At 43.2% G+C, this 27,133-nt stretch overlaps 1 long non-coding RNA gene across 3 annotated transcripts; it reads left to right on the top strand.

The window, feature by feature from the left end:
- The first annotated feature begins 8,366 nt into the window (after positions 1-8,366).
- On the top strand, positions 8,367-27,123 carry LOC121831774 (uncharacterized). Of its 3 annotated transcripts, XR_013053255.1 has the most exons (4): positions 8,367-8,513; positions 19,425-19,633; positions 20,715-23,715; positions 24,943-27,123. It is a non-coding gene; the product is annotated as an uncharacterized LOC121831774 (long non-coding RNA). The 3 variants fall into 3 exon arrangements; XR_006075341.2 differs by lacking the exon at positions 19,425-19,633 and having other exon boundaries at positions 23,629-23,715; XR_013053254.1 differs by lacking the exon at positions 8,367-8,513 and having other exon boundaries at positions 18,008-22,233; positions 23,629-23,715; positions 24,943-26,343.
- Positions 27,124-27,133: the final 10 nt, after the last annotated feature.

Here is a 27,133-nt window from a genome sequence, read left to right as displayed (position 1 = left end):
GTTTCTGACAGACTCATTTGTGAAGTAGGATGTACACAGGTCAACAGTTCAACCTCACATTGGGTGAGAGCAGTCCATGTACCAGAAATGCCTGAATTCCACTAGTGTCCTGTCATGATTCAGGATTTTAAATTCTGGAAATTGTTGACAGTTTTTGAGTTCAGCTGTCCATTCTTCTTGGCTGTGTATATATGGCTTCATCTCTGCATCCCCTTCTTCTCCACATCCCTCTATTAAATGCCAGTCTACTTTCGAGAGGCATGAGCTTTCAGCTGCTGTTCCATTGCACAACAGAAGCCATCGGCCCTCTGCCTGTTAAGCTGCCTTTGAGGAAAAGGGCACTGTACCTTTTCCGGATTGCGAAGGCCAATTCAGGGATGGGGCCATATTGTCCTGGCCTCAGAAGATGCCTTTTGATAAAGCCATAACCACACTTGTTTTGGCAAGAATCAGTAGTCCTTTGTTTCGTGTTCTGTCTGTCCATTTTGTCCTGTTGATTCGAGGATACTTTGTTGTCCAGTGGCTAACTTTTGCCACAATGAAAGTTGACTCCATATGCAGTTTATTCAATGCCCATATTTTCTCTGAAGTAGATTGGTACTGCCAGGAGCCGACATGTCTCAAAAAAGAAAATTTTTCTAAGTTATTAAAACATTTTAAATGCCATATTCTGTAGATCTCTGAAGGGTTTGAAGATGACCTGTCTAAAACATCTCTGCTCAATTTTTAAAACATATCTAATATGACTACAAGTTCTATTGTAATGTCTAACTACTAACTTTCATTTCTTTATATCCTAATAGTTGGTAATAATAACATTCAAGGATCAGAAAATTGCATTACATTGTTAAATGAATGGTATAAATACAATTTCAAGGATCAGAAAATTGCATTACATTGTTAAATGAATGGTGTAAATACAATTAGAAATATACATATAGCATTTTCTAACAATATCAATTTCAAATTTGTTTACAATATAAAACAATCCAATCCAATGTAAAGTATTTAAAACTAGTAATTGTCTTTTTCTTTTCTTCTTTCTTTTTCTTTCTTTCTTTCTTCCTTTCTTTCTTTCTTTCTTTCTTTTCTTTCTTTCTTCTCTCTTTCTTTTTTTTTAATAAGAACCTTAAATCTAATCTCCTTTGTTTAGCCTTTTTCCTAACCCTTGACAATAACTTGTAACCAACCCCCCCCCCAAACACTGAAAATTATCCCAGACCTAAAACCCATTAAAAAGACCAAAAAACCACCCGCCCCACACCACCTCTTTGGGAATGTGGGCATCGTATTCTTAAAATTGCTTCCTGCTGGGTATGGGCGAAGTTTTCTTTATCCTGAAAGAAAAACTTTAGGTTAATTGTCAAATTCTAGGAGAGGTAACTATATCCTTCATTATCCAGTCTGTGTATACTGCCAAAGTTCAGGGTTTATCTCAAGTCCTTATTCAAGTAGTCTTTGAGACTGGATCATCTCAGCTAGTCATCTCAAAATTGCTCTGAGCACCTTGTAGTTCAAAGCTGATCTGTGGATGATGTTTGTCAGCTTAATGATATTATTATTGTCCACGTGGAATTGTTGTTGTTGTGGGGTCCCATCTTCTTTCTGGAGACTTCAGTTGATGTTAGGCCTGGCCGTGATTTCCTGCAGAAAACTGATAAGAGACTCGAACACAAAGACATATATATGCAGGTAATTGAAGCCTTTTTTTTTCTAGAATTAGTTAGTACTCTATATGACCATTCATATCTTAACAAAGTTTAAAATGTATAAATAATTATATATATATATTAATCTTGTAAATTTTGATATAAAATTCATACTTTAAGAAGAGTTTAAAGAATCAGAATAGAATCAAAGAGTTGAGATTAGTAATAGAATAGTCCCTTAATTAATTTGGCTTTTGTCCTATCCCATAGCAGAAGATGGCTCTTTTATTCTGGCATGATACAGGGAGTTTGCATTTTCCTTTTAACAACATGCTTGAGTTTAAAGAAGGAGAGAGCCATTCTCCAACTCCAAAGTCAGCTTTAAATTTTAATTGAACTGGGACTATTAGAAGACCAATAGTGTTAAATCTTTAGAGAAAAGCAGAAACAAACATTTAGGAAGACATAAAAATTTTTTAGATAATATATACCCATACACCATTTCACTCTGTTTCTTGGGATAGATGATTTGTCCCTTTTCTTCAGTTGTCTCATTTGTCCAGTGTTCTTCAGATTCCTTAACCTTCATTCTCCTAAAAGACAAAAACAAAAACCTTTCCCCAAGACTAATTTTGGGGCTGTTCCTTTTTGGCAAGTTATTATCTGATTAAATGAAAAGGCATGTGTTATTGATACAAGTTAGTTTAAATTGGATGTTCATGCTGGTTGATGAACTATCATCTCCTCTAATTAAGAGGTCTCTCTTGTTCAAATCGAACCTTTATCAATTTTGATGGTACCCACAGCTTATCTTCTCCTGTAGAAACAAAAGCAAAACCTCGTCCCCAATGTAATACATACCCTGGTTTCCATTCTGAGGTCAGCACATCCTTAAAGTATATAGGCTGATTTAATTCTGTAGTTTTTTCTATTATCCAGTGTCTCCCTGTAGCTGTTGTTCCTTTCTCATTGGCATTCAGAAAATTCAAAGTTAGAAGAGCATTATGCGCCGGGCGGTGGTGGCGCACGCCTTTAATCCCAGCACTCGGGAGGCAGAGGCAGGCGGATCTCTGTGAGTTCGAGGCCAGCCTGGGCTACCAAGTGAGTTCCAGGAAAGGCACAAAGCTACACAGAGAAACCCTGTCTCGAAAAACCAAAAAAAAAAAAAAAAAAAAAGAAGAGCATTATGCAGTCTATTTCTGGGGGTTTTTGTTACCCCTTTCTGTTTATTTAGCATATCCTTTAGAGTTCTGTTTGATCTTTCTATAACTGCTTGACCTGTAGGATTATGTGGTATGCCTGTAATATGCTTTATATTGTAATAAGCAAAAAACTGTTTCATTTTAACAGAGACATATGATGGAGCATTGTCAGTTTTGATTTGTGCAGGTATACCCATGATGGCCATAACTTCTAGCAAATGAGTGATTACAGAAACAGCTTTTTCAGAACTCAAAGCAGTTGCCCATTGAAATCCTGAATAAGTATCGATGGTGTGGTGTACATATTTCAATTTTCCAAATTCTGCAAAATGAAACACGTCCATCTGCCAGATTTCATTTCTCTGAGTAACCTTTGGGTTACATCCTGCTGGTAATGGCGTTTGATTGTAGAAGGAACAAGTAGGACATTTCTTTACTATTTCTTTGGCTTGTTGCCAGGTTATGGAAAAATCCTTTTTTAAACCTTTACTATTGACGTGATGTTTTTTATGAAATTCTGAGGCCTCCAGCACATTTCTTATCAATTTATCAATCTCATCATTGCCTTGTGCTAGAGGGCCTGGCAGACCAGTATGGGATCGAATGTGAGTTATATATAAAGGATGATTCCTTTTCCTGATTGTATCTTGTAATTGAATAAATAGTGAAGTTAATTCTGAAGCATCAGGGATAAATTCTGCAGTCTCAATATGTAACACCACTCTTTCAGCATACTGAGAGTCAGTTACTATGTTGAGAGGTTCTGAAAAATCCATTAATACCAACAGAATAGCATACAATTCTGACTTTTGAACTGAATTATACGGACTTTGAACCACTTTACTTAAATTTTCTGATTTGTAACCTGCCTTTCCTTCTTTGTTGACATCTGTATAAAATGTACGAACTCCAGAGATGGGTTTTTGCCGTACAATTCGAGGCAAGATCCAATCAGGTCTCTTTATAAGATCAATTCTATCGCTTTTGGGATATTTGCTGTTAATTTCTCCCAAAAAAATTACTGCAAGCTCTTTGCCAAGGTTCACTTTCTGTCCATAAATTTTCAATGTCCTCCTTAGTTAATGGTATGACAATTTCTGCTGGGTCTATTCCTGCTAATTGACGAAGTCTCAATTTTCCTTTGCAAATCAAGTCAGAGATATTTTCCACATAAGTTTTTAATTTTTTATTTGGTTTATTTGGTAAAAATATCCATTCCAATATAATATCTTCCCTCTGCATTAATATTCCAGTAGGAGAACGCCTAGAAGGTAAAATAACCAAAATGCAATCCAGCTTTGGATCAATACAATCCACGTGTCCTTCATGCACTTTCTTTTCTACCAAGGCTAATTCTTTCTCAGCTTCAGGTGATAATTCTCTTGGACTATTTAAGTCCTTGTCGCCTTCTAAGGTTTTGAACAAATTAGTCAGTTCATCATTTTTTTACCCCAACAATAGTTCGTAGATGAGAAATATCTCCAAATAATCTTTGAAAGTCATTAAGAGTCTGTAGTCTATCTCTCCTAATTTGCACCTTTTGGGGTCTAATTTTTTGTAGCTCTATTTTATATCCTAAATAATTAATAGAATCTCCTCTTTGTATTTTTTCAGGAGCAATTTGTAATCCCCAGCAAGGCAAAATATTCTTTACTTCTTCAAACATTCTTTCTAAAGTATCTGCATTTGAGTCAGCTAGTAAAATATCATCCATATAATGATAAATTATAGATTTAGGAATTTTTTTACGTATCACTTCCAATGGCTGTTGTACAAAATATTGGCACAGAGTTGGGCTATTCAACATTCCCTGTGGGAGGACCCTCCATTGAAATCTTTTAACCGGTTGAGAATTATTTTAAGTAGGCACTGTAAAAGCAAATCTTTCTCTGTCTTTTTCTTGTAAGGGTATTGAAAAGAAACAGTGTTTTAAATCAATAACTATGAGAGGCCATCCTTTTGGTAACAGAGTAGGCAAAGGCATCCCAGATTGTAGAGAGCCCATTGGCTGAATTACTTTGTTAATTGCTCTAAGGTCTGTTACCATTCTCCATTTACCAGATTTCTTTTTAATAACAAATACAGGAGAATTCCAAGGGCTGGTTGATTCTTCAATATGCTGAGCATTTAACTGTTCTTATACCAGCTCTTCTAAAGCCTGGAGTTTCTCTGTTGTTAAAGGCCATTGCTGGAACCATACAGGCTTGTCTGTTAACCATTTTAAAGGTAGAGCTGTCGGTGTCTTTGGAAGATCATCAGTTGTTGTGCCCTGTTCTTGTATAATATGGATGGCTGGTGACCACTCATTAGAACAGTATCTTCTAATATTTCTCTCAGAAACATGTGCTAGTTTATGATTTGTTTCTGAGATTGGAGGGATGTTAATCTGAGTATTCCATTGTTGCAACAAGTCTCGACCCCACAGGTTCATAGTTATGTTAGCCACATATGGTTTTAATTTTCCTCTCTGTCCTTCTGGACCTATACATTCGAGCCATCTTGCACTCTGTTTCACCTGAGATAATGTCCCAATTCCTAACAGTTGAACATTTACCTCCTGAAGAGGCCAAGTTGGATGCCAAAATTCTGGTGCAATTATGGTAACGTCCGTACCTGTGTCTACCAGACCAGACAACAAAACACCATTTATTTTTATCGTTAATTTTGGTCTCTGTTCATTAATAGAAGTTTGCCAAAAAATTTTCTTTATGTTTTCTCCTGAATTTTCTATTCTCTCTGTTTTATCATCTGACCAGCATGATTTATTCCAATAGGCATTTGGTTATTTAATTGCTCAGAGCAGAGATTTTCTCTATGGCTGCAGGAAAGGTTTGAACTGGATTTGCAACAGGGACCTGCATGAGGCCCCTCTGGGAGTTTCCTGAAGACTGAGGCAAAGGATTACCCTGTCTGTCCTTTGTTGATCTACATTCGTTGGTCCAGTGTTTTCCCTTACCACACCTTCTGCATACTCCAGAAGGAAGGGGCATTCTGTTGCCATTGTTCCTTGAAGAAACATTGTTTCTAGGAATGACCTGTCTACAGTCCCTTTTCAAATGTCCTTGCTTTCCACATCCAAAACATCTAACATTTCTCAAACCTTTTGAAATTGCTTCTCCTACCCACATATCATCATGCTCATCAGCTTCAACATTAACTGTGTCTCTAATCCAATCTTCCAAAGGTGCAGATCTTGCCCTTAATGACCTGATTATTCTTTTGCATGCTGCATTCGCATTCTCAAAGACCAAAGATTCAATTATTGCCTTACTACCTTCTGAATCCGAGACCATTCTCTTTACTGCTGAAGCCAGTCTTTGTAAAAAATCTGTAAAAGACTCTTTTGGGCCTTGCATCACCTTTGTAAATGACTCAGATTTTTTCCTGGTTCCTCAACTCTGTCCCATGCATTCAAGGCTGCCGTTCGACATAATATTAGGGTTTGGACATCATATAAACATTGTGTTTGTACTGAAGCATATTGGCCTTCTCCAATAAGCTGATCCTGGCAAACTTGTATTCCTTTATCCCTCCATTGTTTTTCTATGTTTTTAGTCTCATCCTTAAACCAGGTCAGAAATTGAAGTCTCTGGCTGGGTTCTAGAACACCTTGTGCAAGGTCCCGCCAGTCCTGTGGTACAATCCTATTATATGTTGACCAAGAGTTTAACATTTGCTTTACATATGGGGAATACATGCCATAAGATACTATTGCCTCCTTAAACCTTTTTAAATCCAACATTTCAATTGGAGCCCAAATATTTTGTGTAGCCATTTGATCAGGCATCTGCTGTATGGTTACAGGATAAATTAAGGGTGACTGTGTGAAAACAGGCTTTCTTTCTATAACCTTATGATCCAAACTTGAAACAACTTCGCTGTTAATTTCTTCTGTCTGAATTTTTACAGGTTTAACAAGTTGTTCTAAAGTTGTCATCCTGGCACTTAAATTTACTATCTTTTTAAATAGTAAAATGAGGATAAGCATGGTAATAAACTGCATAATTCGATCAACATTAATCTCATATAGTTGTTCCATTGTCAGACTGCCTAAAATTTCAAACAAAACCCAATTTTCTTCCAATGTACACATAAAACCCATTTTCTTTTTAATGTGGAAAAAATTCTCTTTTAGATAGTTTCCTTTAAAATATCTGATATGTTATGACTTACCAAATCTGCATAGAACAGTAGAAATCCGAGGGGATTTTCAAAACAGCCACCTAGTGTCCGAGGTGTAAATCCAGAGAGAGAGAGAGAGAGGGAGAGAGAGAGAGAGAACGCACAAGAAAGCGTAGCCGGCTAAAGCTTAAATCCAGCCACGTGTTCCCTCTTGTGCCGAGTCAAGGCTTGTGTCTGGCTTCCTTAAGCTCCGACCACGTGCGTTGGCTTTACAGGCAGGGCCCTGTTCGGAAGGGCAGGTCTGAGTTGTTTGTAGCACCGGCTTTAAGCAAGCAGCTCAGTTAGTCCGGCCTGAGGCCAAGCAGACCTAGGCCCGGGCTAGGAAGCCAACTGCTCGGACTAGGGGGCCGCCGCTCGGACTAGGAAGCCGCCCGGCCTGCCGCCCTTGTGGGAAAGCGGACCTGCCTCCAAGCCAAGCGGTTTTTAATGGATTCTTGTCACATTGGGCACCAGATGTTGATGTAACCAACCGTCTTATTAAATAACACAGAAACAATGTAAAAGAGAAAGCCAAGAGGTCAGAGCTCAGAAGTAAAATCTCACCCTTCCTCCTGCTGTGTCCCAGCTTCCTGAAAGAGAGCTATTTCCTTGTGTATCAGTCGTTTCAAAGTCATTCTGCCTTCTCATTGGTTATAAACCCAAACACGTGACTGCCTCGTCACTGTCTGTATGTACAGCCCTCTAGGTCTTAAAGGCGTATGTCTCCAATGCTGGCTGTATCCCTGAATACACAGAGATCTATGGGATTAAAGGCGTGTGCCACCACTGCCATGCTCTTTCTATGGCTCTAATAGCTCTGACCCCCGGGCAACTTTATTTATTAACATACAATCAAAATCACATTTCAGTACAATTAGAATACTACCACAGGGTAGTCCTCTGTGCATCTAGAGGATGCCATGCTAAGGCATTGGAGGCTGTGCAGATCTTCACAAGGCCTCCTTCCTTGATTTGGATATGGTGTCTTGTCCCTGTATGTCATGTATGGCCATGCTCTGTGAGGATCTCTTTCTGGTCCTTGAATTGCAATTCGTCTGAAGATCACACCTGTCTTGTCCATTAAAAACCCCTCAGACACTGAATTGTACCTTCAAAACCCTTCCAGAAATCCCCCTGCCAACTACATACACTGGTGTGAGACCACTTCTTCACCTAAAGAATTTTCTGCAGTCACTTACCTGAAATGGATCCCTGCCCACATTCTCCTGGGTTTAAATCCCTGCCTACTCTGACTCTGCTGCCCTTAGATATAGGGCATATCACAATGATAGTGACCTTCATGTGAGGTCACAGAGGCCAGGTCTCACTGTTTGGGAAATCTCAAAGGCTGTCCAGGTGCATGGGTATATTTGGGGCTAGTACTTATGGGAAGTATCTGAAGGTGTCTTTTATGACCATAACATGAGAAGAAGCTCAGATCCAGGCCTCCTCTTTCTCTAGAGAACTTTACCCTGGGAAGAACAAGTCCAGTGGAGATGAGGTATGTATACTCAGACTCAATGTGCAAAGTATAATTCTTAGTCTATCATTTCTGATGCTCTGGTTATCAGCAAGTTTCTCTCATTGTGAAACTTGGAGTGTGCCATCTGCTGGGTCCTGGGTACCAAACTGATTGATAAATTTGCCCTGCAACCTGTTCCTTCACCACCATTAAACAAATCTTGAAATAGAATAGCCCAGAAAGCAGGATGTCATGAAATTTCTCTACCTGGCCATGCAATGGTAGTCGATGACTTCTGAGAGCGTCACTCACTGGAGAACAGCACAACATCAGAACTTCATCCTGTACCAGTCTGCAGCACAGGCTGGGGGTGGCCATCCCTGGGCCTCATCGTCCGATGAGTTGTGGGTGTCATCTCCCTGAGTCCTTATTTTGACAATTTCTTGGCACACATCCCACTGATACTGCAGCTTTTTATGCTGCTATAGCACAGGTCCTATTAAAGGTCACCTCAAGGACCACATTGTGCCTCACATTACACCCTCCCACTTTTCAGTATAACACACTGTTAATTAGGCCTTCATCCCAGGAATCCTGTATGTATTTTTCCCACCACAGAGCCCAAACCTCACTGCACACCTGCAAGCAGCTCTTTCAGAATCCCAGCCCACCCCAGTAGACACTGAGCTCCCTCACATCAACACCACAGCCTTTACCTTGGCAATGAGCTGTTATATGAGGTAACAGAGACTTGACCACACCTCTGTCCAGCTCCTTCCTCTGTGCCTGAGTGCAGCATGAGGAACAACCACGCTTCCCCAAACTGTGCTGAGCACTCTGTTCCAGCACTGCGGAAGGCGTTCCCTGTGGTGAGTTCATCTTATTAACAAAGCCTCAACAAAAAGTTACCCTGTCTCATCTAGCAATGTGTATATTGATAGGGAAGATACGTGACAGCATTCCGTGTCCTCTATAAGCACTTTCACACATATGACCTGCAGACAGAAGCGCACACTTGAGTACACATACAAAGTGCAAATGTACAGAATTAGAAGGTAGAGTGCTCTCAGGGTGTTTACTCTGACAGTGACATGGATGTTTGTGTCCATACTGTGACAACTGAGTACAAATGAAAACATTGCTACTGCAAGGACTGAAGTCCTTGGGAAAGAGCAGATGGAAGTCCTCCGGGTGCTTTTCCTACCTTCCCTGGAGAAGCCATGAGTGCTGATCTAATGTGTTAGTCTAATTCAAACAGGAATGGATCCTTCTTTGTTACCTATGCTGGATGCTGAGTCCTGGTCTAGAGACACCTGTACAGCTTCAATTCCAGGCCTCTCTCCTGTGGTGATATTGTGTTCCCCAAAATATTGTGCACCCTAATAAACTTATCTGGGATCAGAGAACAGAACAGCCACTAGATATAGAGGCCAGAAAATGGTGGCACACGCGCCTTTAATCCTATCACTTGGGAGGCAGAGATCCATCTGGATCTCTGTGAGTTTAAAGCCACACTGGAAACAGCCAGGCATGGCAACTCATGCCTTTAATCCTGGAAAGTGAGCCTTTAATTCCAGGAAGTGATAGCAGAAAGCAGAAAGGTATACAAGGCGTGAGGCCCAGGAACTAGTGCTGGTTAAGCTTTTAGGCTTTGAGCAGCACAGTTCAGCTGAGATCCATTTGGATAAGGACTCAGAAGCTTCCAGTCTGAAGAAACAGGATCAGCTGAGGAATTGACAAGGTGAGGTGGCTGTGGCTTGTTCTGCTTCTCTGATCTTCCAGCATTCACCCCAATAACTGGCCCGAGTTTGTTTTTATTAATAAGACCTGTTAAGATTCATGCTACACTCTCCCTGGTGAGATGGAGGGGGTCTCTCCCTGTGGTCTTGAGGGACCAGTCCCACTGCTGTAAGATGTCTGACCCCTGATCTTTCTAGTTCTTAGGGTGAGCTGTCCTCAGGTAGGAACATTTCAATGACCTCACTATGTTTCAGTCTCCCCATTGAAGGCCTCAATGAAGAAGTGCCCCACACTGAGTCACTCACGATGAATTTCAGGTAGCGTCCATCCCAGAAAACAGCCCAAGCTTACCCAGACGCTTGGGCCTGCTTCGAATACCAGCCATCCTTGGTGGACTCTGTTGCCCTCAGGCAAAGAACACTGATATTACTGTGGCAGAGATTTACCTGTGAGGTCACAGAGGCCTCACCTCACTTCATTCTGAGAATCCCAAAGGGCATCCCGGCTTCAGTTACCTCCCAGCTTGGCCCATCCTTAGTCTCTCCCAAACTGTGTCAAGCATCCTTGGAAACACATAGATTGGGAAAGTAGCTGGAAGTGTTTCGCAGAGACCCCTCCATGGGAATCACATACATCTTGTGGTAGCCCTCCATCTCTTCTGAGGTCACTGCATCCTTGAGAGGAGGCACACAGTTGACAGTGCTGCTTCCTCATCTCAAATGTCTGAACTCACCCTCTGTCTCAGCATCTCAGATTCTCCATAGGCATCATGGTTTATCTCTGGCACTCACCTGCAGGGTGCCATCTTCTGTCCCTTGCATCTGGCTCCAAATGTAACCATACCTCGTTTCCTATTTTACCTCTGCACCACTGATCTTTTATCTTGTGGTGGGTGGTGGGTTATTAGCTGAGTGTTAGCCTGCAAGGCCAGTGGCCCTTAGTTTTAGAGGGAACAGTATGAAAATATGTAGATCAATAGTGAATAAATACATAGCTTTCATGAGCCACAATAGAATGAGTTGCAGACAGAGCCCAGAATGAGGTGAGAATCCTGGGAGTACATTCTTTCACTTGTCCTATCCTCAGTGGACCTTCCACCTGAATAACTGTGTTTGTGAATAATCGTTCTGTCTAGATATGTCTCAAGCCACTGTCCACATGCACTTGCAGTTTATGCAGTGTTGGGAGCTCATTCTGTTAGCCTTCTTGACCTGGGACTCTGTCAAGTCCATGCTTCCCCTGTGCAGGAGCTGCAGTCTCTCAACTACCAGGTTTCAAGTGTTTCTCATGACCAGATGGTGGGTGTAAAACATGACTGACACCCAACACTGGGGATTGCTGGGCACACATGGCCACGGGGCCACTGTGCATTCTCTGTAGTTATTCAGAATGTTGGAAAGTTCAGCGGTTTCTTGTGAAAAGCTTTAAACCTTTGCCTGAATTAGCCTGGCTCTCCCTTTGGAGACCAAGTGTCCAGCTTCTGTCATGAGGATGTTTTCGGGGAGTTGCACTGTGTTTTTGCATTCAGACAGATGACTCATGAGCATGAGGACCCTGTGGGTGTGATTTGGAGACTGTGGGAAGTCAGAGTGCCTGATGGAAGGACAGGCTTTTACAGCAGGGGAAGGAGTCGTCATTGTTGTGTCCCAAGTCTGGCCATGTGCTGTCTCCTGCACAGGCTCATTGCGGCTGTAGCTGGTCATCTGACATGGAAAACAGGTTACATATGGATATATTTGGGCACAGAGAGACCTGTATCATTTATTATTGTGAAAAGTTGTCCCCTCTCCTCAAAGTATCACCAACTAATTAGGATATAAGAATTGCAAGTTAATAGTCGTTACAATCGAACTTGTAGTCATTTAAGTATGTTTTCAAGGTCGAGCAGATATATTTTAGATAGACAGGTAATCTTCAAACACTTCAGAGATCTACAGAACTTGGCATTTGAGATGTTTTAATAACATAGATTTTTTTTTTCTTTTTTCGTGACTATGAGACATGCCTGCTCCTGGCAGCACTGATCTACTTCAGAAAGGATGATGGGCATTGAAGAGACTCCATATGGAGTTTATTTTCATTGTGGTGAAAGTTAGCCACTGGGCAAGAAAGTGCCCTTGTATCGACTGCTGACAGTATGCTGTCCAAACGGAACAAGCAGGACACAAAAGAAAGGGCTGCCGATCCTTGCCAAGACAGGGTAGGAAAGCACTTTAGAAAATCCTGCTTCACAGAGGAGTCTGTCAGATATGCTAAGCCCGTAGGCTGAAAAGGATGCCCCAATGTTGCAGAGAAACCTCGGGTAACTGTCCAGGCAGCTGGCTGTTTCTGTCATAACTCACGTTTTTGGGGAGTCGCTTATTTGCACTCCCTGTTTAAATAGGTAATGTTATTTCCTTCTTGGGTCTCTGAGGGAGTTGTAGATTAGTTATAGTTTTCCTTGTTAAGAAATTCAGAAAAGAGACTCACCAAAGAGGTGTAAAGTATGTAAGTTTGAAAGAGATCAAAAGATAGTTTGAGTAATGAAAATTTGGATAGAAGGTAAATTAGATACAATCCTTTGAATTCACAAAAATGGGATAGATAATGGAGTATTTTCTCTGAATTTGTCAAATGCAAATGGACTAGACATTGTTCATATATGTATTGCTCATATATACAGTATATGGTTATTGTGCTTATTGTATATAGTTTTTCTTATATTAGTTACAACTTTTTTATTTTTTTATTTTAGACAAAAAAGAGGAAATGTGGTGATATATTGTGTCCCCCAATATATTGTGCACCCTAATAAAGCTTATCTGAGGATCAGAGGGAAAAGCCAGCCACTATACTAAACATAGATGTCAGGCAATGGTAGCACACGCCTTTAATCCTAGCACTCAGGAGGCAGAGAGTCATCTGGATCTCTGTGAGTTCAAGGCCACACTGGGAACAGAGCCAAGTGTGGTGGCACACACCTTAAATTCCAACACTAGTTAACCATAAAGGTCTGGAGGTCTGTACAGACAAACAGGAAGTGACAGAGCTGGGCAGGAAGAGGAAGTGAGATGGCAGGGACAGAAAAGCATATAGGTGTGGGTACACAGGAAGTAGATCTCTTTGGAAGCTGAGGGTTGGTAAGGTGAGGTTGGCTGTGGCTTGTTCTATTCCTCCAATCTTTCAGTTTTAACCCCAATATCTGGCTCCAGGTTTTTTTTATTAATAAGACTGACAAGCAATTTGTCTTACACACTATATATAGAATGATTTGCATTGTTTTTTATTTGCTTTGTTTTGGGGTTTTGTTTTGATTTGGTTTGGTTTGATTTTTCTTTTTCCAAGACAGGGTAGCTTTGCGCCTTTCCTGGAACTCACTTTGGAGACCAGGCTGGCCTCAAACTCACAGATATCCGGCTGCCTCTGCCTCCCGAGTGCTGGGATTAAAGGCGTGCACCACCACCGCCCAGCAGTTTGATTTTTCAAGACAGTGTTTCTCTGTGTAGCCCTGGCTTGGCTGGTACTCGCTCTGTAGACCAGGCCAACCTCGAACAATTTGCTATAGTTTTAAGCAGAAGAAAAGAAGGGAAATTTTCAGGTGCTGTGGAATGTTCTGTATGTCAAATGTGTTGCTCTGATTGGTTAATAAATAAAACACTGATTGGCCAGTAGCCAGGCAGGAAGTATAGGCGGGACAAGGAATTAATATTGAAATGGGTTAATTTAAGATATAAGAACTAGATAACAAGAAGCCTGCTGCAACCATACAGTTTGTAAGCAATATAAGTCTCTGTGTGTTTACTTGGTTGGGTCTGAGCGGCTGTGGGACTGGTGGGTGAGAGAGATTTGTCCTGACCATGGGCCAGGCAAGACCAGGAAAACTCTAGTAACATTCAGATTACAAACTCCTCCCCCCAGAACAAAAAAAAAAATTAATTCATATTGTTTTAAAACTCACTTGTGGGTGCTGGGTTCGAACCCAGATCCTCTGGAGAAGCCAGTTCTTAATCACTAAGCCATCTTCTAGCCTCCTTGTTTCCAGTTTTATTTGATGCTGTCAAGTACTAAACAGTCTTTGATTTTTTTTTTTACAATTATCTCAAACTGCACTACACTAAAGAAATTTAGTGTGTTAAAAATAAACAACAAAAAAATTCCTCTTCATTGAAGGATCAAAGCTTTAAATGAGGATGAAATGTCCAAGGACATGCTTAAACGCTCACCCAGGCTAATAAGGAATGCAGAAACTGATTCCTCCGGGAAAGGCTGGCATGAGTAATTTGGGGATGAGCTGAATTCTAAGGAGAACAGTGTGGTGAAGTCTCTGGAGGAGGCCTCAGATAAGACCGGCAGTCACCAGCATAGAGGTAGTTCCATTTCTCTTTCCCCAGAATCCCTTGTTGGAAGCTAGGGGGTGGGGTGGGTTAACGGGACAAGTCAGTTGGAGGGGAGCGTAAATTAAACTCGCAGTCTGGGGTCCCGAGGGAACAGTAGAGTCTGGCTGCAGCCCCAGGGAGGGAACCAGGGACACAGAGAGCTCACCCACCAAGCAGTCAGCTGCCCATCCTTGCCAACTTGCTTGGAACTGGCGTGTGTGACTGACCTAGTGTGCTGGGTCAAAATACCTCTTTCCTCTGTCTCACAGCTGGACATGACTCTGCCTCTGCAAGTGAGACGTTTGCTAAGGATTCAGTGAACAGTCATGTGCTTCCAGACACTGGCGCCCTTGTACATAACGTATAAACTAGGTGGGCCATAGTTTTGGGGGTTTTGTTTTGTTTTTGTTTTTGTTTTTGAGATAGGTTCTTACTAGGTAACCCTGGCTGGCCTGGACCTTGCTATTTAGATCAGGCTGGCTTCAAACTCAGACATCTGCCTCCTCCTGCCTCCTCCTGATTCCTGCTTCCTGCCCAATGCTGGGATTGAAGGCAGGCACTTCCATGTTCCAGCACTGCCCCATATTTTCCTGTCCTTTATTTTGTTTTTTTTTTTTTTTTTCAAGACAGTGTTTCTCTGTGTAGTTTTGCGCCTTTCCTGGAACTCCCTCTGTAGTCCAGGCTAGCCTTGAACTCACAGAGATCTGCCTGCCTCTGCCTCCTGAGTGCTGGGATTAAAGGCATGCGCCACCACGGCCTGGCTCCTGTCCTTCTTAATATTCATGCCTATGTCTTTGAGCATTCCCATAGTAACTCATCAGCACTGAATCAGCTTCCTTGAATCCAAACCCACATGAGGCCCCTATCCCTAACCTGCAGTAAATAGAGTGACCCTGGAAAAATGAAGTTTTCCTTTGTCTGATTTGTTCCTTGTGGAGAAAAGGGGGGGAAGCACTGAGAAAATATGGGTGTTCGTATCTGTGTAGATAGATTTTTTTTTACTTCATGAGTGGCTTCTCCCCATCTTCCTTTTGTATGAGGTTCTGACTTACACTTGTAAGAATGATTTAGTGTTCGATGCTGCTTCTGAATAGTTCTAATCTTGTTCCTGTGGCAGCTGTCCTGGCTGAGTGTTACCCCCCACCCCCACCTCCCTGTGTAGTTCCTGTATAACGAATGTGTCGTCCATAAAGGACTTTTCTCATAAGAAAAAAAGACATATAATTAACTATGCAATAATAATAACTATATTCATTAAGATTTCAATTTTGATTATGTGCGTATGTGTCTGTGTGTGGGTATGTGCATGTAATTACCCACGGAGTCCAGAAGAGGGCATCGGATCCCCTGGAAATGGAGTTGCAGGCAGTCATGAGCCACCCAGCATGGTGCTGGAAAGGGAACTTGGTCCTCTGCAAGATCAGCACATGGTCTTAACCACTGAGCCATCTCTCTAGCCGCCATGATAACTGTCTTTAAATTTTTGCAGAGAAGTAGTGAAAGCCAAAAATGTTAACAGTGACTAGAGGGCTGGGAGTATGGGTGACCTTTTTAAAATCTTTACCAAATTGTCTCTAATATGCATACATTTCATTAATAGGGGGGAAAAATGTGTGTGTGCTGAGGGGGGGGGATAGGGTTGCTCTTGCTTAGACTGTGACAGTACCAAAACCTCTTGCTATCATGGTTTTTTTTTTGTTTTGTTTTGTTTTTAAAAGGCAGCCGTATACCTTGACCTCTAGGATTCAGCATAAGCCTGCTAGTAAAGTAAAGCGTCCAGGGACCCTCGGCTCTGTGGCTAAAAGCTAATGTTATCTTATCTTGAATTGCCTTCTTGCTCTCCTAAGGGACCACAGACCACCTGAATGATGGTATTCCATCAATGTGGTTTTCAATCTCCACCTTGATCAATTTGTACACTCTGTGGTGATGGAGGGTGGAAGGCTGAACTTGCTTCCAGGTAAATTCAGCAGCTACATTGACCGCCTGGACCACAGTGGAGCAGCCTGTGCTTCCAACAACGGAGACACGCTTTCCTTCCCTGGGAAAGCCTACCCCTGAGCTGACAATGGGATTGAGGGAAGAGTGAATACAAAGGATAGGATAAACTAGTGAAGGGTGTCGAGAGGATATTGGAGCACTCCAGTGCAAACTGAGACTAAACATACAGATGGCCCTCTCAAAGGGAACACCAGATTGCAGCCATTCCCACTGAAGACCAAACCACCTCTTCAGAGATACTGACAGCTAGATAATCCATGAGTACAGACTGACTCACAGCAAAGGATCCAGAAGCTCAAAAGCCTGGACAGATGTGGCCCTCTTTAACAGATGTGAGGTTTTTTTTTTTTTTTAATTGTTGTTTTGGAGACAAATTGTTAAATGGTCTTATTAAATAAAAACCTAGAGCCAGATATAGAGGTGAAAACCTGAGAGATCAGAGGAATAGGAAAAGTCACAAGCTAACCTCACCTCATCTCAGTCTCCAGAGACCTACTTCCTGTATACCCATGCCTATATGCCTTTCTGTTCTGCTATCTCATTTGCTCTCTGTCCAGCTACATCACTTCCTCTTCCTGCCCAGCTTTGTCACTTCCTGTCTGTGTGTACAGACCTCCAGACTTCCATGGTTAACTAGTGTTGGAATATAAAGCATGTGCCACCACACCTGGCTCTGTTCTCAGTGTGGCCTCGAACTCACGGAGATCCAGACAGATCCCTGCCTCCTGAGTGATAGGATTAAAGGTGTGTGGTACCATTGCCCGACTTCTGTGTTTAATACAGTGGCTGGCTTTTTCCTCTGATCCTCAGATAAACTTTATTGGGATGCACAAATAAAATATCACCACACTTTTTTTGAACCCTTCAGTTGCTATCTACCTGCCAACCTATAAAGAAACAGCCAGGATATGTGTGGCTGTGAGGTGCTGAAGAGACCAGAAAAGCCAATCAGATGTGAGGACTAGGGCTGGGTCAGCATGGAGGCAGGACAAGATATGGTCAACTTGGTCGGACTACAGACGGTGCTGAGGACATCTTCAGGAAAAAGTCCCAAGCCTCACCACCAGGATGCCATCCTATCCAACTGGTTCTCCCAGCTTGCCCTCCTGCTGGCCCTCTGACATATTGTTGTCCTCCTTTCCTGGAGAACCTTTGCCCAATGAATTTCTAAGTGTCCACCCACAACCTGCTCTGAGAAGGCCATGGGAAATCTGAGTGAGGAGCACCACAGTCCAAACCACAGGCAATGCCTAATATTACCCAAAATGTTTATGCTTGGAACAACAAATGTTTCTGAACTTCTCTCTCTCTCTCTCTCTCTCTCTCTCTCTCTCTCTCTCTCTCTCTCTCTCTCTCTCTCTCCTCTCTTTCTTTGGATGGGACCCAAGCCTACTAGTTCATGTATGTCCTGTATATATGTACGCTGAAGTCAGATAGATAGATAGATAGATAGATAGATAGATAGATACATAGATAGATAGATGAATTTACATTATATGTTTAATGTACCTATGTTTTGACTATGACCCTGCATATGAGGTCAGATGTGGAATACTCCTTTTGTGGTGTCATCATGTTAACAGTAAGAATGTTTTTGAACTAGTAGCACAGATCTGTCTGTAAGCCTAGCATTTGGGAGGCAGAGGCAGGAGGACTCTGAATCCCAGGCCAATTTGTGTTACCTAGTGAGTTCCAGCCCGGCCTAAGTTATATAGAAAAAGGCTTAGATTTTGGACTTAGAGCTTAGACTTTGAATTTTGAGACTAGAGATGCCCAGCATATATATTTCTAACCATTATCATTACAATAGGACTTTAATGCGCACTATTTATTCAAATACCTGTTTCCCAGTCTCATTTATTCTTGTTGGGAATGTAGCTTCACACACCACATTAAACAAAGCAATGGGGGGGGGGAGTTTTACATGCACTAGCTAAGAAAATTTCCCTACTGACTAGTAACTAAATTTGCTATTGTTCTTAAAGTCCAGCCCCTTCTTTCTGTAAAAGGTATTGTGTATACTTGTGTAAAAGGTATACTTCATGTATTGTGGCCCCTTTAACCTGTACTGTTTCTTTTATTGAGAATCTATGAGAACAAAGCCCCTTAGATATTATGCATGTGAAACTGGCTTATGAATTTATCTTTACTAACACATACAATTTTGGCCAAATCTAAAATTTAGGAAGGTTGACAAATTTTCTGAACCTTTTGAAGATGCTAGTCCACTGTCTCCTGGACATGAGGAGCAAGTCCCGGGTGCCATTGTCTTGTGTGTTGTTCTGGATACTTTTAAAAAAAATACTTCACCAGAGATATGTCTATCTCCTTTCTTATTTATACTTTGTTGCTATGTGTTTGGAGAAAAAAAAATGTCTTCAAAGCATTAACCCATTTACTATAGGTTGACATGAGAAAACTATAAATATGGCAGATAAGAATCTACCCCCATCTCCCAGATAAAATTTCTAACATACTCCATCGAATGAATTGCTGCATTTTCACTCAGCACCATCCACCATCTCATCCTCCCCCTAGTTGACACTGCTACATTTTAGTCAGAAGTAATCTTATTTCACAAGCCGGTCACATCATGGTGTTCCAGATGCCCCAAATGAGAAAGGGGCTTGGAAACATTCCACCTTTCACAGCATGAGGCTCTTGAGAAGCAGCTGGCTAAGGCAAGGCAACACGATCATTGGCCCCAAACCCTGAGATCCACCCAGTTCTTGTCACTGCACTCCAGCCCACCCTGGACTGACACTTTCCTAAACGTCCAGATGCCTGTTCTCTTCATTCTGACTCATCACATGCTTGCCACGGGGACAAATAACCCCCTACCTCTTCCTGACAGATTTGTCACAACGACAATGACTTTATTCGTTTATCCTGAGAGGAAGATTCGCTCTTATTCGTGCATACCATGACAAATGGACTCACCGTGTGGTGTGTGAGGTGTGGTTCAGTGCTCTCTGGACTGCCTGGGGAGGAGTTGAGAATACTGCTTGCAGAAAGTGTGTAGCTTCCTGCCTGTGTCTTCGCAAACAACAGTTTCTAAGTGATGTAAGTAGGGTCTTTTTATTGCTTTTAATTTTGTGAGGAAAAGACATATCACATTTTAAAAGTATTATAGAGACTTCATTTTCTAAATGCAGGCGCTTGGGTGTGCTAATTTGCAAAGAGGCCAAAGTGGATAGGTTGAAAACTATCGAGAGCAAATTGTATCAGAAGTCCTAGAAGGTATGATGTGTACATAAGACACGATGTAAGTGGAGGAAGGGGCAGGAAGGACAAACTGACAGAGAGGGAAAGAACCTAGGAAAACCAGAGACATCCGCTCACTGGGGAAGAAAGGCACTGACTTCAATGTGCGGGCCATCTGACTGCAGTGTAGAGCTGCCAGGCCAGGAGCAGAGAAAGGCAGCTGTTATAATGGATGGAAGCCCCGGGTGTGGGTCAACAGGATCTTCATCAGTTTCAGAAACTCACGAGTCTAAAAGTCAATACAACCAAGGGACCTTGAGCAGAAAAATTCCCATCTGGTGCAATTTTCCTAGTTACCACTAGAGGGCACTCCTGCCTAATGAAGACCAAAGTCTGATCACACACTTGCTTAGTATACCTAAATTAAAAATTAATCTAGGAAGTGAAATTATTAATGACTTTTATTTCTTTCTAATTTTCTACATTTTTTTTACAATGGCAGAACAATTAGCACATTACTTACAGATTTCTAAAAATATTTGTAAGTAAGTGATGAAAATTAACACCACCATCATCCAATCAATAAATGGGGTGATGGTCTGAATAGATAGTACTCCAAAGAAGACTCAAATGACCAGAAAATACTTCAAAATGTTTGAAATCTCAACATCCTTAGCCAGCAGGAAATGCAACGTAAAACTGCTTTGATATCTTATCTCACCCAGTCAAAAGGACTCTCACCAGGAAGAGAAATGCGGGGGTGGGGGTGGGGTGGGGGTGGGAAGACGGGACCCCTTGTACAGTGCTTGTGGAAGTGTGAGCTGGGGCCATTCTAGAGGTCAGTACAGAAGTTACTCAAAATATTGAAAGTAGAAGAATATGACCCAGCTGTGTGGCTCCCGGATGCGTAACTGAAGGATTCTGTGTCTGCATCCCTCAGGTGTTCGCACATCCATGTTTGCTGCTGCGATATCCACACTAGATGCCCATCAAACAGGTGACCGCACAAAGGCAAGGCGGTGCGCACAAACAATGCAGTTTATCAGCTGTAAGAAAAAAGTTAAATCATGACACCTGGAGTGGAGTCAACAGCTGCAGATGGTTACGGGATGCAAAATGAGCCAGGCGCGTAGGGGACCATGACCTTTGAAAAGAGGAAGAGAACTTTTGGGGAGGGAAGTGAGAGTACCAGAGTGAGGAAGTGGTTCTCAACCTTCCCACTGCTGCGACCCTTAAATATAGTTCCTCATGTTTGATGATCCCCAATCACAAGATCATTTCGTTGCGACTTCATAATAATTTTGCTGCTGTTATGAATTGTAATGTAAATATCTAACATGCAGGGCATCTGATATGTGACCCTGTGAAAGGGCTGTTTGACTCCCAGAGGTTGAGAACCACTGGAATAAGAGGCCCTGAAAGTGGAAGACTGCTTAGAAGCAGGGGGCAGGCGGGATGGGGGAGGGAAGCAGAGAAGAGGGATGATTAAGAGCTAAGTATCATGGCATACATGTATGAAAACACCAGAGAAACCCATGGTGCCATATGGAACTTAATCAATTTTAAAAGTTATTTTTAAAAGATTTGCCCTATAACCTATTGATGGGACAGATAAAAGGGTGTGTGTATAATGTGCATGTAGACAGCACGTGACAAAATATTAATTCTTGTATTACCTCTGTAGAAGAATTGTGTGTCTTCTTGGCATTAATCTTTCAATTTCCTATGGGCTTAAATTTTCCTAATTAAAAACTTGAAAAATACTTTAAATGCAAAATTGAAAAAAGTTAGGGGTGAATAAAATAATATTCCTACCCTTTAATTAAAAGATAATTTATACCTTAGTAAAAGAACGGACACCACACTCACCCTTGGGTAGTAATAAGTAAATGTTTGGAAATTCTTATCTTCAAAATATTTGTTTAAGCATTCCATTCTGGTTGCAAAGACTTCTCCATTTCAAGGACAGAACCCAACAGCCAAGAAGAGTTCTAACCAGTAACTGTTTTCACTGATCAACTACTTTCAAACTTAGCAACTAAAATTAATCATTTATTTTGCTACTGGGGGGTAGAAATTGAGGGAGGGCTTGGCCAGGTAATTGCCACTTCACACCAAGTTGTAGTTAGATGTCAGCCTAGGCTTGGGGTTTCCCAAGGCTCCACAGGACTGGGTATCGAGGATGGCTCGCTCACAGAAGCCCCAAATGCTGTTGCCGGCCGCCAACCACCCCATCGGGCCTCTCCAGTGAGATGCTCTCAGGGAAGTGAGAGTCTCTCAGGGAAGTGAGATTCCTTACTGTGGAGCTTTCAGCCCAAGATTCTAAGCAAATCATGAAGTCACACAAGCTTTGTTGTTGAATGTCGGATTCTTTCCAGAAGCCCTGTGTAAAAGGCCTGGTCCCCAGGGTGGTGTCTGGGCAGTGATGGAGCCTGTGGGAGATCTGCAGTCACTTGGAGGTGCGCTGGCTTCCCCAAGTGAGGTGTAGAACCCAGGCCTAGCTCATTGGTCTGCTCCTGAGCTGGAGATGTGAGCACTCACAGGGATATGGATCAGAGTGCTCACAGCCATCAGAGTGGCCCATCTTAGACTTGGAACTTCCAAATCCTGAGCCAAAAGAAACCATCTGTGTCTACTATTTTGATATGGTGACATTAAGGGACTAATGGGCCTTCAATAGCCTAACTTGGCATATACGCAGCCTGACTCCTGCTGCAGCTTCATGCAGGATGGAGGCAGCTGTTCCCACAGTGTGTACTAATTGGCATCTTCCTCTGGAAGGGTACGGAGGGTCTTGGTGAGTTCTCACCACCCACCCCAGGGTCTGATCTCACCACCCACCCCAGGGTCTGAGTTCTTCCTTTTTCTTAAACAGAAACCTTGAGATATAATTACATTCCCAAGAGGTATTTGAGCAAAGGCGCCCTATCTCCATACTCACGCATACTGCCTGGCCATTAACCACACTCCCCCGCCTATGCCTGTGCTAGGGAAGAGTTTTAGCTGAACACATGTGGGGAGGCTGAGACTCCATTTCCCTGATCTGCAACTAAGAGCCCTGGGCTAAGTTCTAAAGAATGGAATGTGTGTGCATGTGTGTGGGAGGGTGAAGGACTGTTTGTCCTCCCTCCCCTTTACTCTGTCCTGATGCCTAGATCCATCTTGAACGGGGACCCTAGAGCCGTAGGTTGAAGATGATTCCTTCATCCCACTGCGTGTGCCTGTCAGTCAGCATTTCTGTGGATGTGTTTGAGCTTTAAGAATACTACTCTTGCCAGGCGGTGGTGGCCCACGCCCTTATTCCCAGCACTTGGGAGGCAGAGGCAGGCGGCTCTGTGAGTTCAAGGCCAGCCTGGTCTACAGAGAGTTCCAGGACAGCCAGGGCTATTCAGAGAAACCCTGTCTTGAAAAACCAACAACAATAAGGTAAAACCATGAGACTACTACTCGTGTGACCCTGGTAAGGCCTCACCATGATAGGACAGTTCTCACAGAACCCAGTAAGGGTTTCAGGAAGCTTAATTTTGCCCTTCTCTGGGTCAGGATTCTTAATGCACTTCCACAACACCATCATTACCCTTCCTTCTCCAAGAACCCTCGATCACTGTTGCTGGTTTTAGCCTTGCAGGTGTGACAGCATCGATGGCTTCCCACACCTCGCTCCCTTTTTCCTTAGCAGTAGGAATTCTAGTTTGACTAAACGTCAGTTTAGCTGGCAAATTACTTTCTCCGTCTCCTTTGCCGAGAGCATGTCTGTGTGTTCTGTTTGTGGCCATGGACCTGTGACCAGGAGCTGGCTGCAGATTCCAGAAACAGAAGCTGGCCCTCCTTTAGCCTGTCTTCCTTTCTTCCAGCCTAACCTGGGTGACAGCTGGAACTCTCAGAGCCAAGGAGTGACACCCAGAATGGAAGCCTCATGCTAAGGAGGGTGACACCAACATGTAAGTATCTGTAGCCCTGATGACATCAGAAGCCACCAAGCCAGCCCTAGATCACCCGCCTCTCTCTTTTTTGAAAGACTTGTGTTAGTTGTATGTGTCTGTGCCTGTATACATCTATGTAACACGTGTGCAGGTGCCCCAGGAAGCGTGAGGTCAGATCCCCTGGAACTGGAGCTACCAGTGACTGTAAGCTGCCTGATGTAGGTGCTAGGAACTGAACTTGGGTCCTCTGCACGTGCAGTATATGCTCTTACCTGATCAGCCATCTCACCAGCCCCTCTCTCTCATAAGATCCAAATTTCCTGTTGTGTGCAGCTCACTCTAGTTCTGAGTCACTTACAGTTTTAGTAGAAAGGGTCAGACTTCAAATGAGCGAAGGGAGGCAGCAGGGCAAAGCACACCAACTTCAGTACCGTGTGGGGCCCATGCACACAGCTTCTAAGACGGCCACTCAGCCTTCTAAACTCGTGAAGGTGTGAGGGCCTAGAGCGGGGGAACCAAGGTGAGCACTGGGAAAGGAAAACACGAGACAATTCCCACGGGACTATCTTCATGTTGCTTGTACACATGAAATCATCTTCATAACCTTCCGGAGGGTACTACCGTCCTGGCCTCATAGGACGAAACCCTGGCAGGTTCCAAGGTCTGTTCTGGAGTGAGGCATACAGACACTGGCCCAGTGCAGGGTTCAGCTCAGGCCCATCACTGGGTAATCCATGCCCACCATGCCTTGTCTCCCAGCCTTAGGACAAGAGAACATGGCACTTGATCCCTTACCTGAAAGGGCCTCTAACCTCTGCTTCCAAACAAACTCCCTGTGAATTGTCCAGGCTAGCCAAGTGTGTAGAAAACAGGGCCCAAGGGCTCCTGCAGTAGCAAACCACTTGCTGCTCTGAAATTCCCACCTGGAAGGCTGAGACCCATATTTCTTAAGAATGAGGGTAACATTATGTTACATAAACTTATTAGTTATGTAAACTTATATAAGCTAAGTATTTGCAGAACTTTATGAATTTGTTGATAAATAATGTTCTATTTGCGTGAGAAAGGTCTGGTAGGATCCCACACCACAATATAAATCTGGTAAAGAAGCATGGATATTATTGCAATCTGTTTTGACTTCCTAAAATAAATACGTAATGACAGAGAAAAGACATTCTTAAAGTAAGATTTTCAGTCAAGTGCTGTAATTACCCTCTAACTCCCACCCTCCTGGTCTTCCCTAAGAGGTTCAGCTCTCCTGGCAACCCACCCGACAGGGATCAGATGGGGAAGAGATGGGGCAGTCTACTGAAGACTCAGAAGCCTTGCCACAGAGACTAAATCCAATACATCTGTCTACACTGGGTGACTCACTCCACAAACAAGATGTCAATGTGACCCAGATAAGAGGGCTAGGCCATATGGAAGACAAAGACGACTATCCCGAAGCCATCAGAGTCATGAGTGAAGGGGCATGAGGATGGCAGTGGGTGGACCAAGAAGTGCTGGGAGACAAAAGCAGAAGCACAGCAGGAAAGCACCAGGGCAGAGGCGACCTCGGGATGACTGTGGAATCTCTAAACCTAAAGGTAACAGGACTCTACAGTATTTACCACCACGGGGTTTTCCAGCCGGTGGGATCTCTAAACTGCAGGGTAACAGGACTCTGCAGTATTTACCACCACGGGGTCTTCCAGCCGGTACACCCACTGGTCCTCCACGAGAACATCGGGGTTCCTAGTCAACTATGCACACATGAACCTCAAGGGTGCCTTGACAAGCAGCAAGCTGACTCTTTGGGGGCATACTTCAAAAGTAAACAGAATACGGAGAGACCTCAAAAAGGCAATCCTCATTTCGAGGAAGACCCGAGAAGCCAGGCTGTTTTTAAGTGTCTGTACAACTTTGGCGGGCCTGAAGTCATCCCCTTCTGCCTCTTCATGTTCTGTATTTCCTAGACTCAGTGTAACACACCCACCATCCAGGGTAGGAGACCACTGGCTGTTCATTCCGGAAGTCTAGTACCACCTGCTGCCTTGGGGCCAAATGAGGCTGGGGAGGGGTGTTGAAGAAGGCACTAAGGGATGGAACGGAACATCCTGTATCTCCGCTGTTTACAGCATACATTCCATTCAAATCCCGGGTCTGCCCCAAGCACCCCTGATCAAGTTCACCCCTATTGTGCCTGCTCCTCCACTGGTGTAACAGCAGCAACACAATACTGGCAGAGCTCCGAACAAAGCATTTGGCCAGGGACTGCTAAATACATTCATTAAGTATGCTGAGAACATCAAGTCCGGACAAACGACTTCCCACTCAATGGTCAGGGATATGCTGTGTCTCCTCTTCCAGCCCCTGTGTCTATAGCTACAAACAATGGACTATCTCCTTTCAAAATCAAAAAATTGGTATTAAATAATCCATCTGAGAGCATCAAGGGGAGACACAACCAAGGCCACAATGTAAAAGTTTAAGATGGGTGAAACGGATTCCACTGTTTTAGTCTGCACTCCTGAGCAGCAAAACAAAGTCACTGACCCCCCACTTCTCCCAGTGATCGCTACCACTAGTGGCCAGATCCAAATTTGATTGTCATACAGTCAGACTCAGGGTTCTCAAGAATCACTTTGAAAAAAAAATGGGCTGGGGGGGCAGGTAGCTAATAAGTTACTTGCTGCTCAAGCAAGAGAATCTGAGTTCAACTCCCAGAACCCATGTAAAAAGGCCAATTATGGCAGCACTGGGGAGGTGGACTGGTGGATCCCTGGGCTCACTGGCCAGCCAGCCTCGCATAATGGGGAAGTTCTCTGCCATTGGGAGACTGTCTCAAAAGTAACAGTATTCTGAGGAATGACATGAGGTTGACCTTTGGACTCCATGAAAAGGCACACATGTGTATCTGCACACACATGAGCATGCATACACACACACACACACACACACACACACACGTATAAATACACATACAAATTAGTTAGTGGGGAATAAAACTTCTCAGAGGGTGCTGCTTGTGATATGGGTGAAATTTCAGTAAACGCTGAGGGTGGGACAGATGTGCTGTGGGTATAAATGTCTTCTCACTGAGGTCACAATCAGGAGTCTGAAATGCCAGTGCATAGCCTGCCCTATGTCCACTGCAAACCCTGGATCCATGGGCAGCTTGCTGAGGTGCCCAGTAGATGCTGAGTGAGCAAAGTGGCACAAGACAGCTCCTACAAGGGTTTAGACACCACGGTATTTTGCAGACCACTCCAGAGCCACTTGTTAACCAAGGAGCCCATAGCCAATTGAAGATGAACAGCAGGCTTGCAGCCTGGGGCCTCCCCACAGGCTGGCCTTGCTCCCCTCCCTGGCGCCATCCTTGACTCCCCCTTGCCTTACCCCTGGTCCCACCCACCCTGTTTTTCTCATTTTCTTTCCCTCAAGTCTAGCTCTT

This window comes from Peromyscus maniculatus, chromosome 8 (genome assembly GCF_049852395.1).
Source record: "Peromyscus maniculatus bairdii isolate BWxNUB_F1_BW_parent chromosome 8, HU_Pman_BW_mat_3.1, whole genome shotgun sequence".
In the NCBI taxonomy this organism is placed as follows: Eukaryota; Metazoa; Chordata; class Mammalia; order Rodentia; family Cricetidae; genus Peromyscus; species Peromyscus maniculatus.
The sequence above is the reverse complement of the archived record's forward strand: the minus strand, read 5'-3'. Positions and strand labels throughout refer to the sequence as shown.